We start from the raw sequence: 16,971 nt of genomic DNA, 5'->3' as shown, positions 1-16,971 counted from the left end.
CATGGCTGTCCCCTCCTCTCCTCTCATGGCTGTCCCCTCCTCTCCTCTCATGGCTGTCCTCTCCTCTCATGGCTGTCCCCTGCTCTCATGGCTGTCCCCTGCTCTCCTCTCATGGCTGTCACCTCCTCTCCTCTCATGGCTGTCACCTCCTCTCCTCTCATGGCTGTCACCTCCTCTCCTCTCATGGCTGTCACCTCCTCTCCTCTCATGGCTGTCCCCTCCTCTCCTCTCATGGCTGTCACCTCCTCTCCTCTCATGGCTGTCACCTCCTCTCCTCTCATGGCTGTCACCTCCTCTCCTCTCATGGCTGTCACCTCCTCTCCTCTCATGGCTGTCACCTCCTCTCCTCTCATGGCTGTCCCCTCCTCTCCTCTCATGGCTGTCCCCTCCTCTCCTCTCATGGCTGTCACCTCCTCTCCTCTCATGACTGTCCCCTCCTCTCCTCTCATGGCTGTCACCTCCTCTCCTCTCATGACTGTCACCTCCTCTCCTCTCATGGCTGTCACCTCCTCTCCTCTCATGGCTGTCACCTCCTCTCCTCTCATGACTGTCACCTCCTCTCCTCTCATGGCTGTCACCTCCTCTCCTCTCATGGCTGTCACCTCCTCTCCTCTCATGGCTGTCACCTCCTCTCCTCTCATGGCTGTCACCTCCTCTCCTCTCATGGCTGTCACCTCCTCTCCTCTCATGGCTGTCACCTCCTCTCCTCTCATGGCTGTCCCCTCCTCTCCTCTCATGACTGTCCCCTCCTCTCCTCTCATGGCTGTCACCTCCTCTCCTCTCATGGCTGTCACCTCCTCTCCTCTCATGGCTGTCCCCTCCTCTCCTCTCATGGCTGTCCCCTCCTCTCCTCTCATGGCTGTCACCTCCTCTCCTCTCATGGCTGTCACCTCCTCTCCTCTCATGGCTGTCACCTCCTCTCCTCTCATGGCTGTCCCCTCCTCTCCTCTCATGGCTGTCACCTCCGCTCCTCTCATGGCTGTCCCCTCCTCTCCTCTCATGGCTGTCCCCTCCTCTCCTCTCATGGCTGTCCTCTCCTCTCATGGCTGTCCCCTGCTCTCATGGCTGTCCCCTGCTCTCCTCTCATGGCTGTCACCTCCTCTCCTCTCATGGCTGTCACCTCCTCTCCTCTCATGGCTGTCACCTCCTCTCCTCTCATGGCTGTCCCCTCCTCTCCTCTCATGGCTGTCCCCTCCTCTCCTCTCATGGCTGTCCCCTGCTCTCATGGCTGTCCCCTGCTCTCCTCTCATGGCTGTCCTCTCCTCTCCTCTCATCCTCCTCTCCTCTCCTCTCCTCTCCTCTCCTCTCCTCTCCTCTCCTCTCCTCTCCTGTCTGAACGGCTCTCATCCTCCTCTCCTCTCCTCTCATCCTCCTCTCCTCTCCTGTCTGAGCGGCTCTCATCCTCCTCTCCTCTCCTCTCATCTCCTCTCCTCTCCTGTCTGAATGGCTCTCCACATCTCCAAAGCAAAAGGTCAAAGAAAACAGTCCAGGACTCTAGAGTGGTCACAGTTAAGAGCCTGCTATAAACACAATATTCTCTCTGACGCTCTCTCTCTCTCTTTCTCTTTCTCTTTCTCTCCCTCTCTGAAAGACACTTAGCCAGCACCCCCCTTCTACTCTCCACACAATCACTTTCAGCTGTGGGATAATCACTACAAATGGTGTCTTTCAGCTGTGGGGTAATCACTACAATGGTGTGATTACAGCTGTGGGGTAATCACTACAATGGTGTGATTACAGCTGTGGGGTAATCACTACAATGGTGTGATTACAGCTGTGGGGTAATCACTCCAATGGTGTCTTTCAGCTGTGGGGTAATCACTACAATGGTGTCTTTCAGCTGTGGGGTAATCACTACAATGGTGTGATTACAGCTGTGGGGTAATCACTCCAATGGTGTCTTTCAACTGTGGGGTAATCACTCCAATGGTGTCTTTCAGCTGTGGGGTAATCACTACAATGGTGTGATTACAGCTGTGGGGTAATCACTACAATGGTGTGATTACAGCTGTGGGGTAATCACTACAATGGTGTGATTACAGCTGTGGGGTAATCACTACAATGGTATGATTACAGCTGTGGGGTAATCACTACAATGGTGTGATTACAGCTGTGGGGTAATCACTACAATGGTGTCTTTCAGCTGTGGGGTAATCACTACAATGGTATGATTACAGCTGTGGGGTAATCACTACAATGGTGTGATTACAGCTGTGGGGTAATCACTACAATGGTGTCTTTCAGCTGTGGGGTAATCACTACAATGGTGTGATTACAGCTGTGGGGTAATCACTACAAATGGTGTCTTTCAGCTGTGGGGTAATCACTACAATGGTGTCGTTCAGCTGTGGGGTAATCACTACAATGGTGTCGTTCAGCTGTGGGGTAATCACTACAATGGTGTGATTACAGCTGTGGGGTAATCACTACAATGGTGTGATTACAGCTGTGGGGTAATCACTACAATGGTGTGATTACAGCTGTGGGGTAGTAATTACAGTGGCGAAGTAATTACAATTTACACTGGAGTGATAGATGAGGATGTGCAAGTAGAAATACTGGTGTGCAAAAGAGCAGAAAAAAAATATATATATATGGGGATGAGGTAGGTAGTTGGTTGGATGGGCTATTTACAGATACAGTGATCTGTGAGCTGCTCTGACAGCTGATGCTTAAAGTTAGTGAGGGAGATATAAGTCTCCAACTTCAGTGATTTTTGCAATTCGTTCCAGTCATTGGCAGCAGAGAACTGGAAGGAAAGGCGGCCAAAGGACGTGTTGGATTTGGGGATGACCAGTGAGATATACCTGCTGGACAGGTGGGTGCTGCCATGGTGACCAGTGAGCTGAGATAAGGCAGAGCTTTACCTAGCAGAGACTTATGGATGACCTGGAACCAGTGGGTTTGGGGACGAATATGTAGCGAGGACCAGCCAACGAGAGCGTACAGGTCGCAGTGGTGGGTAGTATAAGGGGCTTTGGTGACAAAACGGATGGCACTGTGATAGACTGCATCCAATTTGCTGAGTAGAGTGTTGGAGGCTAATTTGTAAATGACATTGGCGAAGTCAAGGATCGGTAGGATTGTCAGTTTTACGAGGGTAAGTTTGACAGCGTGAGTGAAGGAGGCTTTGATGTGAAATAGGAAGCCGATTCTAGATTAACTCTCAGATTGTTAAGGAATACTAAAAGCTATAAAGCCCTGGACAAACCTGCTGTTCACTATTTAACAAACACACACACAGTCCCTGTCTGAGGAGTGACAAAATCTGCCTCCTCACACACACCCACACACACATACACACACAAACACAAACACACACACAGTCCCTGTCTGAGGAGTGACAAAATCTGCCTCATCACACACACCCACACACACACATACACACACAAACACAAACACACACACAGTCCCTGTCTGAGGAGTGACAAAATCTGCCTCCTCACACACACCCACACACACACATACACACACAAACACAAACACACACACAGTCCCTGTCTGAGGAGTGACAAAATCTGCCTCCTCACACACACCCACACACACACATACACACACAAACACAAACACACACACAGTCCCTGTCTGAGGAGTGACAAAATATGCCTCCACACACACACCCACACACACATACACACACAAACACACACACAGTCCCTGTCTGAGGAGTGACGAAACCCGCCTCCACACAGACAAACACAGCCTGTGACTCTGTCTGAGGAGTGACGAAACCCGCCTCCACACAGACAAACACAGCCTGTGACTCTGTCTGAGGAGTGACGAAACCCGCCTCCACACAGACAAACACAGCCTGTGACTCTGTCTGAGGAGTGACGAAACCCGCCTCCACACAGACAAACACAGCCTGTGACTCTGTCTGAGGAGTGACGCAAGATCGCGTCCCTGTCCTCTCAGGACAGGATATGTTAACGAGAAACAGGAAGCCAGTGTTTCCAAAGGAGTTCCAAAGAGCTGTCACTATCGATCTGTTTATACCAAGAATATAGCCTGGTTATTGTTATTTTATTGTCTTACTTTTATAACTTTAGTTTATTCAGCTAATCTTTTTCGTTTTCGATGGTTAAGGGCTTGCAAGTACGCATTTGGCTCAATTGACAAATAACATTACATTTTATTTTTTTGAATACAGTCCTCCTCTCACAATACAGTCCTCCTCTCACAATACAGTCCTCCTCTCACAATACAGTCCTCCTCTCACAATACAGTCCTCCTCTCACAATACAGTCCTCCTCTCAGAATACAGTCCTCCTCTCACAATACAGTCCTCCTCTCACAATACAGTCCTCCTCTCACAATACAGTCCTCCTCTCACAATACAGTCCTCCTCTCACAATACAGTCCTCCTCTCACAATACAGTCCTCCTCTCACAATACAGTCCTCCTCTCACAATACAGTCCTCCTCTCACAATACAGTCCTTCTCTCACAATACAGTCCTCCTCTCACAATACAGTCCTCCTCTCACAATACAGTCCTCCTCTCACAATACAGTCCTCCTCTCACAATACAGTCCTCCTCTCACAATACAGTCCTCCTCTCACAATACAGTCCTCCTCTCAGATTACAGTCCTCCTCTCACAACACAGTCCTCCTCTCAGAATACAGTCCTCCTCTCATAATACAGTCCTCCTCCCAGAATACAGTCCTCCTCTCAGAATAGAGTCCTCCTCTCAGAATACAGTCCTCCTCTCAGAATACAGTCCTCCTCTCAGAATACAGTCCTCCTCTCACAATACAGTCCTCCTCTCACAATACAGTCCTCCTCTCACAATACAGTCCTCCTCTCAGATTACAGTCCTCCTCTCACAATACAGTCCTCCTCTCAGAATACAGTCCTCCTCTCACAATACAGTCCTCCTCTCACAATACAGTCCTCCTCTCACAATACAGTCCTCCTCTCAGAATACAGTCCTCCTCTCAGAATACAGTCCTCCTCTCAGAATACAGTCCTCCTCTCACAATACAGTCATCCTATCAGAATACAGTCCTCCTCTCAGAATACAGTCCTCCTCTCACAACACAGTCCTCCTCTCAGAATACAGTCCTCCTCTCACAATACAGTCCTCCTCTCAGAATACAGTCCTCCTCTCAGAATACAGTCCTTCTCTCAGAATACAGTCCTTCTCTCAGAATACAGTCCTCCTCTCAGAATACAGTCCTCCTCTCACAATACAGTCCTCCTCTCAGAATACAGTCCTCCTCTCAGAATACAGTCCTCCTCTCAGAATACACTCCTCCTCTCAGAATACAGTCCTCCTCTCAGAATACAGTCCTTCTCTCAGAATACAGTCCTCCTCTCAGAATACAGTCCTCCTCTCAGAATACAGTCCTCCTCTCAGAATACAGTCCTCCTCTCAGAATACAGTCCTCCTCTCAGAATACAGTCCTCCTCTCACAATACAGTCCTCCTCTCACAATATAGTCCTCCTCCTCTCACAATACAGTCCTCCTCCTCTCACAATACAGTCCTCCTCTCACAATACAGTCCTCCTCTCAGAACACAGTCCTCCTCTCAGAATACAGTCCTCCTCTCAGAATACAGTCCTCCTCTCAGAATACAGTCCTTCTCTCAGAATACAGTCCTCCTCTCAGAATACAGTCCTCCTCTCAGAATACAGTCCTCCTCTCAGAATACAGTCCTCCTCTCAGAATACAGTCCTCCTCTCAGAATACAGTCCTCCTCTCACAATACAGTCCTCCTCTCACAATATAGTCCTCCTCCTCTCACAATACAGTCCTCCTCCTCTCACAATACAGTCCTCCTCTCACAATACAGTCCTCCTCTCAGAATACAGTCCTCCTCTCAGAATACAGTCCTCCTCTCAGAATACAGTCCTCCTCTCAGAATACAGTCCTTCTCTCAGAATACAGTCCTCCTCTCAGAATACAGTCCTCCTCTCAGAATACAGTCCTCCTCTCAGAATACAGTCCTCCTCTCAGAATACAGTCCTCCTCTCAGAATACAGTCCTCCTCTCACAATACAGTCCTCCTCTCACAATATAGTCCTCCTCCTCTCACAATACAGTCCTCCTCCTCTCACAATACAGTCCTCCTCTCACAATACAGTCCTCCTCTCAGAATACAGTCCTCCTCTCAGAATACAGTCCTCCTCTCACAATACAGTCCTCCTCCTCTCACAATACAGTCCTTCTCTCACAATACAGTCCTCCTCTCACAATACAGTCCTCCTCTCAGAATAGAGTCCTCCGTGGTCTGGCTGGTCTAGTGGTAATGTTGCAGCATCAGGTGTCTAAGGCACAGCCTCAACTCTGTTCCACTTGAAATATGTACCGTAATTTAAATCCACAAACCTTTGGGGAGCAACATTACAACAATACACCGGGACAGTTCTCTACTGCATCAATAGCCACTACAGGGAGAGGCACATTGAGACAGACTCTGGCCAGGAATCAGACTCTGTTCGTGCTCTGGCAGGTCCAAGGGGAAGAGAGGGAGTCAGCAGTGTGATTCAGGCTGTACTGTAGTAAACTAGTCACCCAGTGTGATTCAGTCTGTACTGTAGTAAACTAGTCACCCAGTGTGATTCAGTCTGAACTGTAGTAAACTAGTCACCCAGTGTGATCCAGTCTGTACTGTAGTAAACTAGTCACCCAGTGTGATTCAGGCTGTACTGTAGTAAACTAGTCACCCAGTGTGATTCAGGCTGTACTGTAGTAAACTAGTCACCCAGTGTGATTCAGGCTGTACTGTAGTAAACTAGTCACCCAGTGTGATTCAGGCTGTACTGTAGTAAACTAGTCACCCAGTGTGATTCAGTCTGTAGTAAACTAGTCACCCAGTGTGATTCAGGCTGTACTAAACTAGTCACCCAGTGTGATTCAGGCTGTACTGTAGTAAACTAGTCACCCAGTGTGATTCAGGCTGTACTGTAGTAAACTAGTCACCCAGTGTGATTCAGGCTGTACTGTAGTAAACTAGTCACCCAGTGTGATTCAGGCTGTACTGTAGTAAACTAGTCACCCAGTGTGATTCAGGCTGTACTGTAGTAAACTAGTCACCCAGTGTGATTCAGTCTGTAGTAAACTAGTCACCCAGTGTGATTCAGTCTGTACTAAACTAGTCACCCAGTGTGATTCAGTCTGTACTGTAGTAAACTAGTCACCCAGTGTGATTCAGTCTGTAGTAAACTAGTCACCCAGTGTGATCCAGTCTGTACTGTAGTAAACTAGTCACCCAGTGTGATCCAGTCTGTACTGTAGTAAACTAGTCACCCAGTGTGATTCAGTCTGTAGTAAACTAGTCACCCAGTGTGATTCAGTCTGTAGTAAACTAGTCACCCAGTGTGATTCAGTCTGTAGTAAATTAGTCACCCAGTGTGATTCAGTCTGTAGTAAACTAGTCACCCAGTGTGATTCAGTCTGTAGTAAACTAGTCACCCAGTGTGATTCAGTCTGTAGTAAACTAGTCACCCAGTGTGATTCAGTCTGTAGTAAACTAGTCACCCAGTGTGATTCAGTCTGTAGTAAACTAGTCACCCAGTGTGATCCAGTCTGTACTGTAGTAAACTAGTCACCCAGTGTGATTCAGTCTGTACTGTAGTAAACTAGTCACCCAGTGTGATTCAGTCTGTAGTAAACTAGTCACCCAGTGTGATTCAGTCTGTAGTAAACTAGTCACCCAGTGTGATTCAGTCTGTAGTAAACTAGTCACCCAGTGTGATTCAGTCTGTACTGTAGTAAACTAGTCACCCAGTGTGATTCAGTCTGTACTAAACTAGTCACCCAGTGTGATTCAGTCTGTAGTAAACTAGTCACCCAGTGTGATTCAGGCTGTACTAAACTAGTCACCCAGTGTGATCCAGTCTGTACTGTAGTAAACTAGTCACCCAGTGTGATTCAGGCTGTACTGTAGTAAACTAGTCACCCAGTGTGATTCGGTCTGTACTAAACTAGTCACCCAGTGTGATTCAGTCTGTACTGTAGTAAACTAGTCACCCAGTGTGATTCAGGTTGTACTGTAGTAAACTAGTCACCCAGTGTGATTCAGTCTGTACTAAACTAGTCACCCAGTGTGATCCAGTCTGTACTGTAGTAAACTAGTCACCCAGTGTGATTCAGTCTGTACTAAACTAGTCACCCAGTGTGATCCAGTCTGTACTGTAGTAAACTAGTCACCCAGTGTGATCCAGTCTGTACTGTAGTAAACTAGTCACCCAGTGTGATTCAGGCTGTACTGTAGTAAACTAGTCACCCAGTGTGATCCAGTCTGTACTGTAGTAAACTAGTCACCCAGTGTGATTCAGTCTGTACTAAACTAGTCACCCAGTGTGATTCAGTCTGTACTGTAGTAAACTAGTCACCCAGTGTGATTCAGTCTGTACTGTAGTAAACTAGTCACCCAGTGTGATTCAGTCTGTAGTAAACTAGTCACCCAGTGTGATTCAGTCTGTACTGTAGTAAACTAGTCACCCAGTGTGATTCAGTCTGTACTGTAGTAAACTAGTCACCCAGTGTGATTCAGTCTGTACTGTAGTAAACTAGTCACCCAGTGTGATTCAGTCTGTACTAAACTAGTCACCCAGTGTGATTCAGTCTGTAGTAAACTAGTCACCCAGTGTGATTCAGTCTGTAGTAAACTAGTCACCCAGTGTGATTCAGTCTGTAGTAAACTAGTCACCCAGTGTGATTCAGTCTGTAGTAAACTAGTCACCCAGTGTGATTCAGTCTGTACTGTAGTAAACTAGTCACCCAGTGTGAGTGAGTCTGTACTGTAGTAAACTAGTCACCCAGTGTGAGTGAGTCTGTACTGTAGTAAACTAGTCACCCAGTGTGAGTGAGTCTGTACTGTAGTAAACTAGTCACCTAGTGTGATTCAGGCTGTACTGTAGTAAACTAGTCACCCAGTGTGATTCAGGCTGTACTGTACTAAACTAGTCACCCAGTGTGATTCAGGCTGTACTGTACTAAACTAGTCACCCAGTGTGATTCAGTCTGTCTGTAGTAAACTAGTCACCCAGTGTGATTCAGTCTGAACTGTAGTAAACTAGTCACCCAGTGTGATTCAGTCTGTACTAAACTAGTCACCCAGTGTGATTCAGTCTGTAGTAAACTAGTCACCCAGTGTGATTCAGGCTGTACTAAACTAGTCACCCAGTGTGATTCAGTCTGTAGTAAACTAGTCACCCAGTGTGATTCAGTCTGTAGTAAACTAGTCACCCAGTGTGATTCAGTCTGTAGTAAACTAGTCACCCAGTGTGATTCAGTCTGTACTAAACTAGTCACCCAGTGTGATTCAGTCTGTACTAAACTAGTCACCCAGTGTGATTCAGTCTGTAGTAAACTAGTCACCCAGTGTGAGTGAGTCTGTACTGTAGTAAACTAGTCACCCAGTGTGATTCAGTCTGTACTAAACTAGTCACCCAGTGTGATTCAGTTTGTAGTAAACTAGTCACCCAGTGTGATTCAGTCTGTACTAAACTAGTCACCCAGTGTGATCCAGTCTGTACTGTAGTAAACTCCTCACCCAGTGTGATTCAGTCTGTACTGTAGTAAACTAGTCACATAGTGTGATTCAGTCTGTACTAAACTAGTCACCCAGTGTGATTCAGTCTGTACTAAACTAGTCACCCAGTGTGATCCAGTCTGTACTGTAGTAAACTAGTCACCCAGTGTGATTCAGTCTGAACTGTAGTAAACTAGTCACCCAGTGTGATTCAGTCTGTACTGTAGTAAACTAGTCACCCAGTGTGATTCAGGCTGTACTGTAGTAAACTAGTCACCCAGTGTGATTCAGTCTGTAGTAAACTAGTCACCCAGTGTGATTCAGTCTGTAGTAAACTAGTCACCCAGTGTGATTCAGTCTGAACTGTAGTAAACTAGTCACCCAGTGTGATTCAGTCTGAACTGTAGTAAACTAGTCACCCAGCGTGATTCAGTCTGTAGTAAACTAGTCACCCAGTGTGATTCAGTCTGAACTGTAGTAAACTAGTCACCCAGCGTGATTCAGTCTGTAGTAAACTCCTCACCCAGTGTGATTCAGTCTGAACTGTACTAAACTCCCCACTAACATCTGCCTTCGTAAATGACAGGGTCCTATTTGGGATGCACCCTGCGTATATATATATAGAGAATAGTGTTTTATTTGGTATGCACCCTCTATCTATGAGTCACTATTCTAACACCCCCCCCCCCCCCCCCCACCATCCCTCCCTATCCTTTTCTCTCTCCCTCAGACTATGTTCTGAAGCGTGAAACCGACAGGGTTCCAGAGAGTCCGACTGGGCATGCCTAGAGCCTGCTGTAAGCGATCAGGGTTAATTGACACGGAGACACAGAGAGCTAAACAAATTAAACCCAGAGAAACACAATCCCAGCGTTGTCAGCTATCCTCTTCCCCATCACTGTTTCACCTCTTTAAGTATTTCATTTGTAAAAGGTCTGGAAACAGAGAAGTTATGCAATATGTCTCCTGAGAGGCAATGATCTGGCAGTAGTATCATAGAGACCAGAATATATTAGATGATCTGGCAGTAGCATCATGGAGAGACTTACAGCCACGTCTGAGAGACCAGAATATATTAGCTGACCTGGCAGTAGTATCATAGAGACCAGAATATATTAGCTGACCTGGCTGTAGCATCATGGAGAGACTTACAGCCACGTCTGAGAGACCAGAATATATTAGATGATCTGGCAGTAGTATCATAGAGACCAGAATATATTAGCTGATACTAGCTTCAATGCTATTACAACTCTCCTTCCGTGGCCTCCAACTGCTCTTAAATGCAAGTAAAACTAAATGCATGCTCTTCAACCGATCGCTGCCCGCACCTGCCCGCCCGTCCAGCATCACTACTATGGATGGTTCTGACTTAGAATATGTGGACAACTACAAATACCTAGGTGTCTGGTTAGACTGTAAACTCTCCTTCCAGACTCACATCAAACATCTCCAATCCAAAATGAAATCTAGAATCAACTTCCTATTTCGCAACAAAGCCTCCTTCACTCACGCTGCCAAACATACCCTCGTAAAACTGACCATCCTACCGATCCTCAACTTCGGCGATTTACAAAATAGCCTCCAACACTCTACTCAACAAATTGGATACAGTCTATCACAGTGCCATCCGTTTTGTCACCCATGCCCCATATACTACCCACCACTGCGACCTGTACGCTCTCGTTGGCTGGCACTCGCTTCATACTCGTCGCCAAACCCACTGTCTCCAGGTCATCTACAAGTCTCTGCTAGGTAAAGCCCAACCTTATCTCAGCTCACTGGTCACCATAGCAGCACCCATTCGTAGCACGCGCTCCAGCAGGTATATCTTACTGGTCACCCCCAAAGCCAATCCTCCTTTGGCCGCCTCTCCTTCCAGTTCTCTGCTGCCAATGACTGGAACGAACTGCAATTATCACTAAAGCTGGAGACTCATATCTTCATCACTAACTTTAGGCACCAGCTGTCACAGCAGCTCACAGATCACTGCACCTGTACATAGCTCATCTGTAAATAGCCCATCCAATTTACCTCATCCCCATACTGTATTTATTTATTTATCTTGCTCCTATTGCACCCCAGTATCCCTACTTGCACATTCATCTTCTGCACATCCTACCATTCCAGTGTGTAATTGCTATATTGTAATTACTTCACCACCATGGCCTATTTATTGACTTACCTCTCCTATCCTACCTCATTTGCACATGCTGTATATATAATTTTCTACTGTGTTATTGATTGAATGTTTGTTATTTCCATGTGTAACTCTGTGTTGTTGTATGAGTAGAACTGCTTTGCTTTATCTTGGCCAGGTCGCAGTTGTAAATGAGAACTTGTTCTCAACTAGCCTACCTGGTTAAATAAAGGTAAAATAAAAAGTAGTATCATAGAGTGACCAGAATATATTAGCTGACCTGGCAGTAGTATCATAGAGACCAGAATATATTAGCTGACTGGCAGTAGTATCATAGAGACCAGAATATATTAGCTGACCTGGCAGTAGTATCATAGAGACCAGAATATATTAGCTGACCAGGCAGTAGTATCATAGAGACCAGAATATATTAGCTGACCTGGCAGTAGTATCATAGAGACCAGAATATATAAGCCGATCTGGCAGTAATATCATAGGGAGAGCAGAATATATTAGCTGACCTGGCAGTAGTATCATAGAGACCACAATATATTAGCTGACCTGGCAGCAGTATCATAGAGACCAGAATATATTAGCTGACCTGGCAGTAATATCATAGGGAGACCAGAATATATTAGCTGACCTGGCAGTAGTATCATAGAGAGACGAGAATATATTAGCTGACCTGGCAGTAGTATCATAGGGAGACCAGAATATATTAGCTGACCTGGCAGTAATATCATAGGGAGACCAGAATATATTTGCTGACCTGGCGGTAGTATCATAGAGACCAGAATATATTAGCTGACCTGGCAGTAGTATCATAGAGACCAAAATATATTAGCCGATCTGACAGTAATATCATAGGGAGACCAGAAAATATTAGCTGACCTGGCAGTAGTATCATAGAGACCAGAATCTATTACCCGATCTGGCAGTAATATCATAGGGAGAGCAGAATATATTTGCTGACCTGGCAGTAGTATCATAGAGACCAGAATATATTAGCTGACCTGGCAGTAGTATCATAGAGACCAGAATATATTAGCCTACCTGGCAGTAGTATCATAGAGAGACCAGAAAAAATTTGCTGACCTGGCAGTAATATCATAGGGAGACCAGAATATATTAGCTGACCTGGCAGTAATATCATAGGGAGACCAGAATATATCAGCTGACCTGGCAGTAGTATCATAGGGAGACCAGAATATATTAGCTGATCTGGCAGTAGTATCATAGGGAGACCAGAATATATTAGCTGACCTGGCAGTAGTATCATAGAGACCAGAATATATTAGCTATCCTGGCAGTAGTATCATAGGGAGACCAGAATATATTAGCTGATCTGGCAGTAGTATCATAGGGAGACCAGAATATATTAGCTCACCTGGCAGTAGTATCATAGAGACCAGAATATATTAGCTGACCTGGCAGTAGTATCATAGGGAGACCAGAATATATTAGCCTACCTGGCAGTAGTATCATAGAGACCAGAATATATTAGCTATCCTGGCAGTAGTATCATAGGGAGACCAGAATATATTAACTGACCTGGCAGTAATATCATAGGGAGACCAGAATATATTAGCTGACCTGGCAGTAGTTTCATAGAGACCAGAATATATTAGCTGACCTGGCAGTAGTATCATAGGGAGACCAGAATATATTAGCTAACCTGGCAATAGTATCATAGGGAGACCAGAATATATTAGCTAACTTGGCAGTAATATCATAGGGAGACCAGCATATATTAGCTGAGCTGTCAGTAGTATCATAGGGAGACCAGAATATATTATCTTACCTGGCAGTAGTATCATAGAGAGACCAGAATATATTAGCTGACCTGGCAGTAATATCATAGGGAGACCAGAATATATTAGCTGACCTGGCAATAGTATCATAGGGAGACCAGAATATATTAGCTGACCTGGCAGTAGTATCATAGGGAGACCAGAATATATTAGCTAACCTGGCAATAGTATCATAGGGAGACCAGAATATATTAGCTAACTTGGCAGTAATATCATAGGGAGACCAGCATATATTAGCTGAGCTGTCAGTAGTATCATAGGGAGACCAGAATATATTATCTTACCTGGCAGTAGTATCATAGAGAGACCAGAATATATTAACTGACCTGGCAGTAATATCATAGGGAGACCAGAATATATTAGCTGACCTGGCAGTAGTTTCATAGAGACCAGAATATATTAGCTGACCTGGCAGTAGTATCATAGGGAGACCAGAATATATTAGCTAACCTGGCAATAGTATCATAGGGAGACCAGAATATATTAGCTAACTTGGCAGTAATATCATAGGGAGACCAGCATATATTAGCTGAGCTGTCAGTAGTATCATAGGGAGACCAGAATATATTATCTTACCTGGCAGTAGTATCATAGAGAGACCAGAATATATTAGCTGACCTGGCAGTAATATCATAGGGAGACCAGAATATATTAGCTGACCTGGCAATAGTATCATAGGGAGACCAGAATATATTAGCTGACCTGGCAATAGTATCATAGGGAGACCAGAATATATCAGCTGACCTGGCAGTAGTATCATAGGGAGACCAGAATATATTAGCTGATCTGGCAGTAGTATCATAGGGAGACCAGAATATATTAGCTGACCTGGCAGTAGTATCATAGAGACCAGAATATATTAGCTGACCTGGCAGTAGTATCATAGAGAGACCAGAATATATTAGCTGATCTGGCAGTAGTATCATAGGGAGACCAGAATATATTAGCTGACCTGGCAGTAGTATCATAGAGACCAGAATATATTAGCTGACCTGGCAGTAGTATCATAGGGAGACCAGAATATATTAGCCTACCTGGCAGTAGTATCATAGAGACCAGAATATATTAGCTGACCTGGCAGTAGTATCATAGGGAGACCAGAATATATTAGCTGACCTGGCAGTAGTATCATAGGGAGATCAGAATATATTAGCTGACCTGGCAGTAGTATCATAGAGACCAGAATATATTAGCACACCTGGCAGTAGTATCATAGGGAGACCAGAATATATTAGCTGACCTGGCAGTAGTTATCATAGGGAGACCAGAATATATTAGCTGGCCTGGCAGTAATATCATAGGGAGATCAGAATATATTAGCTGACCTGGCAGTAGTATCATAGAGACCAGAATATATTAGCTGACCTGGCAGTAGTATCATAGGGAGACCAGAATATATTAGCTGACCTGGCAGTAGTTATCATAGGGAGACCAGAATATATTAGCTGACCTGGCAGTAATATCATAGGAAGACCAGAATATATTAGCTGACCTGGCAGTAGTATCATAGAGACCAGAATATATTATCTGACCAGGCAGTAATATCATAGGGAGACCAGAATATATTAGCTGACCTGGCAGTAGTATCATAGAGACCAGAATATATTAGCTGACCTGGCAGTAATGTCATAGGGAGACCAGAATATATTAGCTGACCTGGCAGTAATATCATAGGGAGACCAGAATATATTAGCTGACCTGGCAGTAGTATCATAGGGAGACCAGAATATATTAGCTGACCTGGCAGTAGTTATTATAGGGAGACGAGAATATATTAGCGGACCTGGCAGTAATATCATAGGGAGACCAGAATATATTAGCTGATGTAGCAGTAGTGTCATAGGGAGACCAGAATATATTAGCTATCATGGCAGTAGTATCATAGGGAGACCAGAATATATTAGCTGACCTGGCAGTGGTATCATAGGGAGACCAGAATATATTAGCTGACCTGGCAGTAGTATCATAGAGACCGGAATATATTAGCTGACCTGGCAGTAGTATCATAGAGACCAGAATATATTAGCTGACCTGGCAGTAATATCATAGAGACGAGAATATATTAGCTGACCTGGCAATAGTATCATAGGGAGACCAGGATATATTAGCTGACCTGGCAGTAATATCATAGGGAGACCAGAATATATTAGCTGACCTGGCAGTAATATCATAGGGAGACCAGAATATATTAGCTGACCTGGCAGTAATATCATAGGGAGACCAGAATATATTAGCTGACATGGCAGTAGTATCATAGAGACCACAATATATTAGCTGACCTGGCAGCAGTATCATAGAGACCAGAATATATTAGCTGACCTGGCAGTAATATCATAGGGAGACCAGAATATATTACCTGACCTGGCAGTAGTATCATAGAGAGACCAGAATATATTAGCTGACCTGGCAGTAGTATCATAGAGACCAAAATATATTAGCCGATCTGACAGTAATATCATAGGGAGACCAGAAAATATTAGCTGACCTGGCAGTAGTATCATAGAGACCAGAATCTATTACCCGATCTGGCAGTAATATCATAGGGAGAGCAGAATATATTTGCTGACCTGGCAGTAGTATCATAGAGACCAGAATATATTAGCTGACCTGGCAGTAGTATCATAGAGAGACCAGACAAAATTAGCTGACCTGGCAGTAATATCATAGGGAGACCAGAATATATTAGCTGACCTGGCAGTAATATCATAGGGAGACCAGAATATATCAGCTGACCTGGCAGTAGTATCATAGGGAGACCAGAATATATTAGCTGATCTGGCAGTAGTATCATAGGGAGACCAGAATATATTAGCTGACCTGGCAGTAATATCATAGAGACCAGAATATATTAGCTATCCTGGCAGTAGTATCATAGGGAGACCAGAATATATTAGCTGATCTGGCAGTAGTATCATAGGGAGACCAGAATATATTAGCTGACCTGGCAGTAGTATCATAGAGACCAGAATATATTAGCTGACCTGGCAGTAGTATCATAGGGAGACCAGAATATATTAGCCTACCTGGCAGTAGTATCATAGAGACCAGAATATATTAACTGACCTGGCAGTAATATCATAGGGAGACCACAATATATTAGCTGACCTGGCAGTAGTTTCATAGAGACCAGAATATATTAGCTGACCTGGCAGAAGTATCATAGAGAGACCAGAATATATTGGCTGACCAGGCAATAGTATCATAGAGACGAGAATACATTAGCTGACCTGGCAGTAGTATCATAGAGAGACCAGAATATATTAGCTGACCTGGCAGTAGTATCATACGGAGACCAGAATATATTAGCTAACCTGGCAATAGTATCATAGGGAGACCAAAATATATTAGCTAACTTGGCAGTAATATCATAGGGAGACCAGCATATATTAGCTGAGCTGTCAGTAGTATCATAGGGAGACCAGAATATATTATCTTACCTGGCAGTAGTATCATAGAGAGACCAGAATATATTAGCTAACCTGGCAGTAATATCATAGGAAGACCAGAATATATTAGCTGACCTGGCAGTAGTATCATAGA

The 16,971-nt window shown here is 44.8% G+C and overlaps 1 protein-coding gene across 5 annotated transcripts in view; it reads right to left on the bottom strand.

The window, feature by feature from the left end:
* Window positions 1–16,971, bottom strand: part of smoc1 (SPARC related modular calcium binding 1) — a 272,407-nt gene that overhangs the window by 168,484 nt on the left and 86,952 nt on the right. The window lies entirely within an intron of this gene.

This window comes from Salvelinus fontinalis, chromosome 15, assembly GCF_029448725.1.
Source record: "Salvelinus fontinalis isolate EN_2023a chromosome 15, ASM2944872v1, whole genome shotgun sequence".
In the NCBI taxonomy this organism is placed as follows: domain Eukaryota; kingdom Metazoa; phylum Chordata; class Actinopteri; order Salmoniformes; family Salmonidae; genus Salvelinus; species Salvelinus fontinalis.
This window is presented reverse-complemented; position numbering and strand designations above follow the sequence as displayed.